The sequence below is a fragment of the Nymphaea colorata genome, unplaced genomic scaffold (genome assembly GCF_008831285.2).
Source record: "Nymphaea colorata isolate Beijing-Zhang1983 unplaced genomic scaffold, ASM883128v2 scaffold0054, whole genome shotgun sequence".
Lineage (NCBI taxonomy): Eukaryota > Viridiplantae > Streptophyta > Magnoliopsida > Nymphaeales > Nymphaeaceae > Nymphaea > Nymphaea colorata.
In genome coordinates this window covers 4917-12744 of record NW_022204560.1, presented here as the reverse complement: position 1 = coordinate 12744, position 7828 = coordinate 4917, and the positions used below count along the sequence as shown (strand labels likewise).

The window sequence follows — 7828 nt, the reverse complement described above, 5'->3', positions numbered from 1 at the left end:
ATAGTTGGCAAACATGTGGATCGTCTGGCCTTGGATTCCCAGGGTGGCTTGACCACTTATTTGGTCAAGTCATAATTTTGTATAGTATTTCTTAAAACAAAGAGTGGGTAATGCTCATGAACTATTTTTTTTGTATTCATCAATGTTGAACTTGTTTAAATAATAACCACCAATTAAGCATGTTAGTTTCATGGTCCTAGTCTATATATCATAGTTGGCAAACATGTGGATCGTCTGACCTTGGATTCCCAGGGTGGCTTGACCACTTATTTGGTCAAGTCATAATTTTTTATAGTATTTTGTTAAAACATTTTTTATAGTATTTCTTAAAGCAAAGAGTGGGTCCTGAAATGCTGGAAGTAACATAGTAAGAGAGAGAGAGAGAGAGATCAGCAGATAATTGCAGGATATTTCGAGTTCAGTTAATGAGATTAGCAAGATGAGTTGTGGGGAATAACTTTGAATAACATCTGATTTGGCTTGAGCATGGGTAAAATGACTCAATTTTTACAAGGTCAAAGATTGACTGAAAGCATTGATAAATCAGTTTCAAACAAACTGTTCCAGAATTGAGAAAGTCAACCACAAACAGAATGATTCAATCATAAATAGGTTAGTGCATTGGATGCATAATGATCAGTTGCGATACTGTTGTTGTACCTGCAGAAGTTCTGCTTAAGTTTTTCAATTTATCATCACTGCAGAAATTGATTGATCTGGTCAAATTGAATTCACAATCAGTTTCTATCCTTCCCTTCAATTAAATTTTGGGCTGGGCTCACAATGTTCAGGTAAAGTGCCTGTTGATGACTGCCAAAGTGTTCCATATATGATGGTTGATGTGCAGTAACTTTATCCGGATCTCCTGGTATCATCTTCCCAAAATGTTAGTATTCTGTTATTCTATTGAAATTTAAAATTAGTCCATCATAATGTAGAATTTTTGTCAACCATTGTTTTTTATTTGACATTAGTAGAACAAGAACCTTTGTAGGAATTATACAAGCTAGAAGTTGTTTAGCTGAAATAACTAAGTATCAAACCTGTTGCAGATGTGTGGACCCATCGGCAATGGATTTTTTGTAAGGTAAAAATGAGATGGCTAAAATGGCTTCTTTTTTAGGTACCAACGTTTTCCCCCTCTTTTATATTTTGCAGCCAGAAACACATTTAATGAAGGTTTTGAAAATTTAAAATTATTGTAGTGAAAGGTTGTGTAATTTTCTTGCTTTTTGTTTTTAAATCATAGGTGGCAGAGAAATGATTGCCGATGTATTTCTAGATCACTCAAACTTATGCCAAGCCACCTTCAAGGTAGGGATCTACATCTATTCATGTTGTATCTTGCTAAAGTCTTTTCCAATACTTGAAAATTTAGAGGGTTGACCTTTTAAGGTGTTTTTGAGGTTCAAGTTGATTCAATTTCTTTTCTTTGTTCATTTAGCTATTTTTATCTAAATGGTTGTGGGCAGGTTTGGAGCTGGAACTGTTACAAGGGGCATTTATTGGGCTTGGCGCAGCAATTGATAATCTCTGTAGGTTGGTATGCAGAGAATTCAAATTATGAGTGCAAGAAATCTGTGAATTTGTTTTAATTTTTCTTAATTTCTGCATTTCTGTTCATTTCAGTTAGAGCGGGCTCATCTCTACCACAGCCCTCACCCTGTCCCGAACATTCACATCTACAACCCTGTTCCTTCAGAAACTGTCGAGCTCGATGAAGAGCACTTTCTTTATAGAGGTCGGGAATGGATTTGCCTGGGATGCTTGTTCATTTCCCCATGGATGGCATGCCATGAGCCATAGGCTCAAGCCATCACATTGCTTGGTGGCCAGCAGCCTAACCAAATGAGGCCAATGCCTTCTGGGTGCACGAATTTGTGCTCAGTGAGCATGGGATATGATTTGAAGGATTTGATAATACCCTTGTTGAGAGCTGTGTTCTAGTAAAGTTTTGCTGCGCTTGCAAACACCGGATGTGGACTCATTCACCCTCAAGTCCCAAGTATAGGAAAGTATAAGGGTGCCCAAGTGCCAGTAGATCTTATTGCCTTTCAATTAATGAGGTGAACTCCTACTTGATCATCTTGATTGACCAGGCCTCCATGAAGTTCTTAAATTTTCAATTATGGGCATTTGACCATTGTCATCACCGTGAAGGGGAGAAATCGAGAGGGGAACTGAAAGGGCATTGACGAACAATGAAGGGTGAGTTGAAGGAGATTCTTGCAGATCTCGACAATCCCAATGGTGTGGTCTCCGATACAGATCATCATGAACGTATCAAGAAGGTAACCCATTTCTGTTAGCTTCTGCATGTGATTTATGATCATGGTATCTCTCTCTAGATTGAAGAACCGATTGCTTAGGTTCATGACAACATTTTCTTTGTCCACATGGAGAATTTTCCCTGTTAAGTTGCGTCGATTGGACGACGCTAGAGTGTTACTATCCTGATCTTGATTCTGCTGCAAACTTTCGTGAAATTTTCATGAGTCTGGAAATTGCTTGCGCATTAAGGATATAGGCATCCTTGGAAGGTATGTTTCATTTTTCAATTTCTTTCTTTTTTGGGTTCATTGTGTTTCGTTTGTTCGTTCTGGCTTTCCAAATATCCATTTCTACTTGTATATCTATTATTATTTTTCTTTTTTTTAACTCATTTTTAACTTTCCTTCGCCTTTTGGGTTTCCATTTTTTTTTGTTTTGAGCAACAATTCTGAATAGTTTTTTTTCCTCAATTCTAGTGCTTAATCAAATCAGAAGTTATGGTTTGCGCCGCTATTGTGTTAAAGGTTCATGTTAGATTATTTTGTTCTTTGTTTTTTGTCGGGAGTCAATGTACTCATGGTAGGTGAAGTTCGAAGGTCTTCTAGATGCAGAATGAAATTGTTCTTTATTTATGTTTCTTATAATTTAGGACTCAAGTTTGGTATGCTTCATGTTTTCTGCTTCAATCTTCTTCATTTTGAGGTAGTATTGGGGAGGATAAGATACTGCCAAGCAATGTTGTTGCCGCGGTGCTGGATTCTATTGTTTCTCACATAAAAATTCAGGTTCACCTGAATATTTTGGGGAATTATTAGGTGCGAGTTCGATGCATGTGTTCCGCCTCCACCTCTCTGCTTGTCGTTTGTATGTCCAATTTCAAATTTGGCATCGATTTCAGGTTACGGTAGCTTTGCTTTCATTAGTGGATGGTTGGATGTTCAAATGAAAGGCTTGTTTCCATTAGGCACCTGATTTTCAAATTTGGCATTGATTTCAGTCAAAGATGCAGCAATTGCTGCTATCGGTGTCAATTGAGGAAATAAATATGTATAACCATGTGAAGAAATAGAAACAAAAATATATGTGATAAAAAAAGAAAAATATACAAAGGAATCAAAGAGGGAGAGAGAGACGAGCTTGCCGGAGGGAGAGGGCCTTCGATGTGCATGCCTACCTGCCTCTATATGCAAGCTGCACCGTTATAGGTCTACCACTATATGCGAGCATTAGGGGCGAAACAAGGCACCGGTTTAGATCTTTCTGTATCATCCCCAGTATAGCTCTATAGCAAGTGTCTGAACCACCGATATAGTTCTGTAACAGTTATCATCACCACCACCGCCGCAAGTTATAGATACATTTGTCATCTTAAAGTCCAATAAATGAAATTTACATCCCACAAGAAAACACTTCTGGTATAAACCTACTTAATGCTGATGATTTTTGTGATCTTAGAAGATTTGATTTTCTCATTATATTTTAAAACATTTGCATTTCAAAACCATAAGGCATTGGACATCTTGTCAGAATATGGTTTGGAGCGTGAACACTATGGAATCTGGTCAAAAGGCCAACCAAAACAGCCTCCTGGGGATGTAGACTAACCCATTGGTAGTTGAATATTCATAGTTAAAATCTTTGTAGCGACAAATAGAAAAAAAATTGTCTCTTATTAAGACCTTTTAATTAGATACCCAATATTTTGTTAACATATATGTGAGTTTATTGTAAATAAATTATTTAACATGTTGGAAAGTCTTGCACAAGGACGATTGTGTGTCAAGGATTTGTTATATTAATTTCGTTATGTTGATCTAAATAAACAAAACGGGTGGATTGCAAATATTTTTGCCTCTTTGTCTTTTTCTCATTCCCTTTCTTATCATGGCCATCACCTCCTTTCAACTCTTTAAGCTCATAGGTTTAGTCTACCATTTCTCAAAATTTAGAAATGCATTTGATTATGGTTGGATACGTAAATCACATTAATTTGTTCAACTGTACACATCCAACGAGCACCTTATCCTTAAACTAAAATAGCAAAATGCAAGAAAATTTTGCCATCCAAATTTTTTTATGAAAATATTTGGCAGCTGGGCGCACAAGCCAGTAACATAGAGAAATTGGAATTATATAAAAGAATCTGTCCATGGCCTGTAATGTGTGTCATTATTTAGCAAAGTCTACTTGGCTTACAAAATATGTGTCAAACTTGATGATCTTATGTGATAATCAAACAAACATATATAGGACACTTTTTTATCAAATTTTATTTAAATGCATTGGCATTGATGCCAAAACGGTGCATATATATCTGCTAAATTTGTGTTTGCTTGGACCTTGAAAACTGTAAAAGTAGAAAAAATCAGAATTCGATGTGTCGACTTTCTCAGCGTTGGATAACTTCATGACTTATTTTGTGATGAAATAAGAAAGTGCATTTTCTTTAAATATTTTAGACATATTTAAAAAGACACATATCGACTAAGAAAGAATAGGTTAAAATACATTTCCTTTTTCTGTTCATATATAAAGAGAATTAACTGAAAAACCATCAGCCACCTTCTAAAATAACATGAGAAATTGTGTTAGGAGATGAAATCTCTCATATTTATTTTTTTGTTCACTCCACATTCTTTTTTATATTGGGGAAATCAACCATTGAATCATCTATCTTATTCAGTTGTTTGGTAACTGATTTTTATGGTTTTAGGAATCGCTGAAAACAGTTCTTTGAAACCTATGAAGGCAAACATGGGTGGATTTGCAGAAATAGAGAATGTGGATGAGTTGGCCGAATCTCGATCCCCGAAAACAGTGGCGTATCCACATTGTGGCTGGTGTGGCCAGCTGCCCACACCAGCCTCTTAAACGTTTTGTATTTTAAAATAGAAATCTTAAATATTTATCTTTAATAAGGACTTCTAGCTAAATTAAATGGAAGGGAACTTGCATTAAAGAATCTAGCTATTTTTTTATCCATTTCATCTCCACTCATAATTCTGAATGATTCTTCTATTGTTTTGTTACCTTCCAAACACATTTTTCTTTTCTTCCACATACCAACACTTTGTTCAATACTCAAAGGAACAAAAAGTTAACTTGAGTTACCTAATTTTTTCTTCAATTTAGCTGTCTCCTATTTTTCTTTTTCAATTTTCTCAAGTAGCTTTGTCAATTTTTGGGCATGGTCTGATTCCTTGGGCACAAAATGTGTAAGAAATGTGCTTTAACACATGTATATGAACCAGTGAATCATCCATTGCAGAGCTTACATAAGAATTGTGCGTAACCTCCACCACCAGGATGAGGAGGGTGAGAAGGGTGAGAAGGAGGAAGAAGCAGTTAGAAGAAGCGATCCAAGAGGGGAATAGATGATTCTAGAGAATCTGATGGTGTCGACCATTTTGAAGAGGAATAAGAAGCAGAAAAAGGCCCTCGACTCCGATGAATCTGAATGCAGCAATGACTTGGAAGAGGAGGAAGAAGAGGTGGATGAAACAGAGGACACCAGATTCTAACGAATCCAAAAAATCTGAAGACAGTGAAGAGGCGGAAGGCGGAGAACAAGAGATTAAGGGGAAATTGATAATTGGGTGTCGCCAGAGCAAGTGACTAAGGAAAAGTGCCACCATACTCTAAAGAGGAACGACTTGATGGTATTTGGAGATGACACAGAAAAACGTTTCACAGTAGAGAGACAGATGGTTTCGTTGCAACTTTCCCTTCTATTTTCCTATTGGTTCTTTTGCTTGGTGCTTGTGCAGTACAATAGAGTAATTTTTGAATTTCTTCTTTCTTCTTGAGGAATCATTTTCTTTCATCAAAATGGAATGTAGATGATTATCTCCACTGTTCCCAACTGCTTCAAAGTCTTTACTACCGCAGTTGACCCAGTATGAGAAGGCAAAATAGTTCATGCAAGTAATGCCTTCGTATTTTTAACTTGGTACTAGTCATATGACTAGACACCAGCTTATACTGATGAAATCCATGTTTTCTCACCCAGGATATCGATGCTGCCACTGTGTCCTCATAATATATATATATACACACACACACACTGTATATATACATACACACACACACACACACACACACAACATCATTAATATATACAAACAAAATTTTGTATTATCCCAATAATATTATCTACAAAATGGAAATTGAGTTACACAATTGACATAAAAACCAATTAACAGACATGCACCTAATGCTCATCATCCGTGGACCTCTTTAACCTCCAGGCAACACAAACTTCATGGAGTGGTCGAAGGATAGCCTGGTGAGCTGTCGGCCATGGTGGTCTTCCAATGGTCTTCTCTGTCTACCCGATCCTGACCTGCTTTGGCTTGTTAGAGAGGATGACAATCTACTAACATTCTAAGCCTTATTTTGCAGCTAGTCTGAAATGACATGGAGGCCATAAAACTTGGCTTTAGCTTGCGTACTGGCCATGGCTGCTGTATCATGCATGTTTTGTGCAAGATGCAGCTTAACAGCACAAAAATTGATCATGATGGGGTAGGCAATGATCATGAAGAAAAGAATGTCTAGATCAATTTGTCTTGAATTCTCATGAGCAAACAATAGAAAAGCTAAAAGAGAATTGTTAGATAAAGAAACAAGGATTTCCAACACATTTTCAGATACAAAAACTAGGATTTGAGGACAGACTGTGAGCAAAGTAACTGTTGTGATCATGCCTGACATGATCAGATACAAAAACTAGGATTTGAAGACACATGGTCATTACATCTGCAATGAGAAATGGTTGTGAATATTAAATGATTTGAGCAAAACTATGCATAAAACTTGTTGCCTTGAAAACTTGGTTCTTATTTTGCAACAAAATTAAAAAAAAATAACTTTTTTCAAGTATCTATAGTTGCTTGAAGAGGACACATGGTGAGTGAAGAACAAAAAGAGACACCATTAGAACAATAGATAATAGCATCAATGAAAGAGAACTATTTGGTTCAAAACCTCAGCATTAACAAGCTGCAAAAGAAGCTGACTGAGATTTTTTTTCAAAAAAAATGGAAAGGAGGCCCAATGAGTAAGAGAAAGACTCACCTCTGGATTGTGGGACTGCATCCACTATTCATGTTCTGCCTTATGTGCAAAACTGACTAGGATGCAAGTGGTAACAAAAAAGAATGAAATATTTGAGGACTTATGGGTAGAGGTGAACACGAGCTGAGTTGAGCCCGACTTCAGTTAGCTCGATCTCGGGTCGACAAATGAAGCCTCGAGCTTGTCTCGGCTTGAGCTCGAGAGTAGCTCGATGGCAGCAGCTCGAGCTTGACCCGATAGTTACGTGTTGAGTTGGAGCTCGACTTGATTAAGGCTCGACAAACTCATTTGAATATATCGACTTGATTAAGGCTTGACAAACTCGACAAATTTGAACTAATGCTATTAAGAAAACTAAATGAAAAATGACTTGTTTTACAGGATTGACGTACCTACTAGGAATAGTTTGTAGTTAACGGATTAATGAATGAGGAACCAGAATCATTGCCTACCTGTGTCACCTATTGGCAGCTATTGGCTG

General features: G+C 36.9%; 1 long non-coding RNA gene across 3 annotated transcripts; it reads left to right on the top strand.

Moving 5' to 3' along the window:
* The first annotated feature begins 792 nt into the window (after positions 1 to 792).
* Positions 793 to 6133, top strand: LOC116268021 (uncharacterized). 3 transcript variants are annotated; one of them, XR_004175748.2, is made up of 7 exons: positions 799 to 886; positions 1053 to 1087; positions 1250 to 1314; positions 1473 to 1539; positions 1630 to 2066; positions 2161 to 2540; positions 5540 to 6133. It is a non-coding gene; the product is annotated as an uncharacterized LOC116268021 (long non-coding RNA). The 3 variants fall into 3 exon arrangements; XR_004175746.2 differs by having other exon boundaries at positions 1053 to 1123; XR_007572190.1 differs by lacking the exon at positions 1053 to 1087 and having other exon boundaries at positions 793 to 886.
* The last annotated feature ends 1695 nt before the right edge of the window (positions 6134 to 7828 follow it).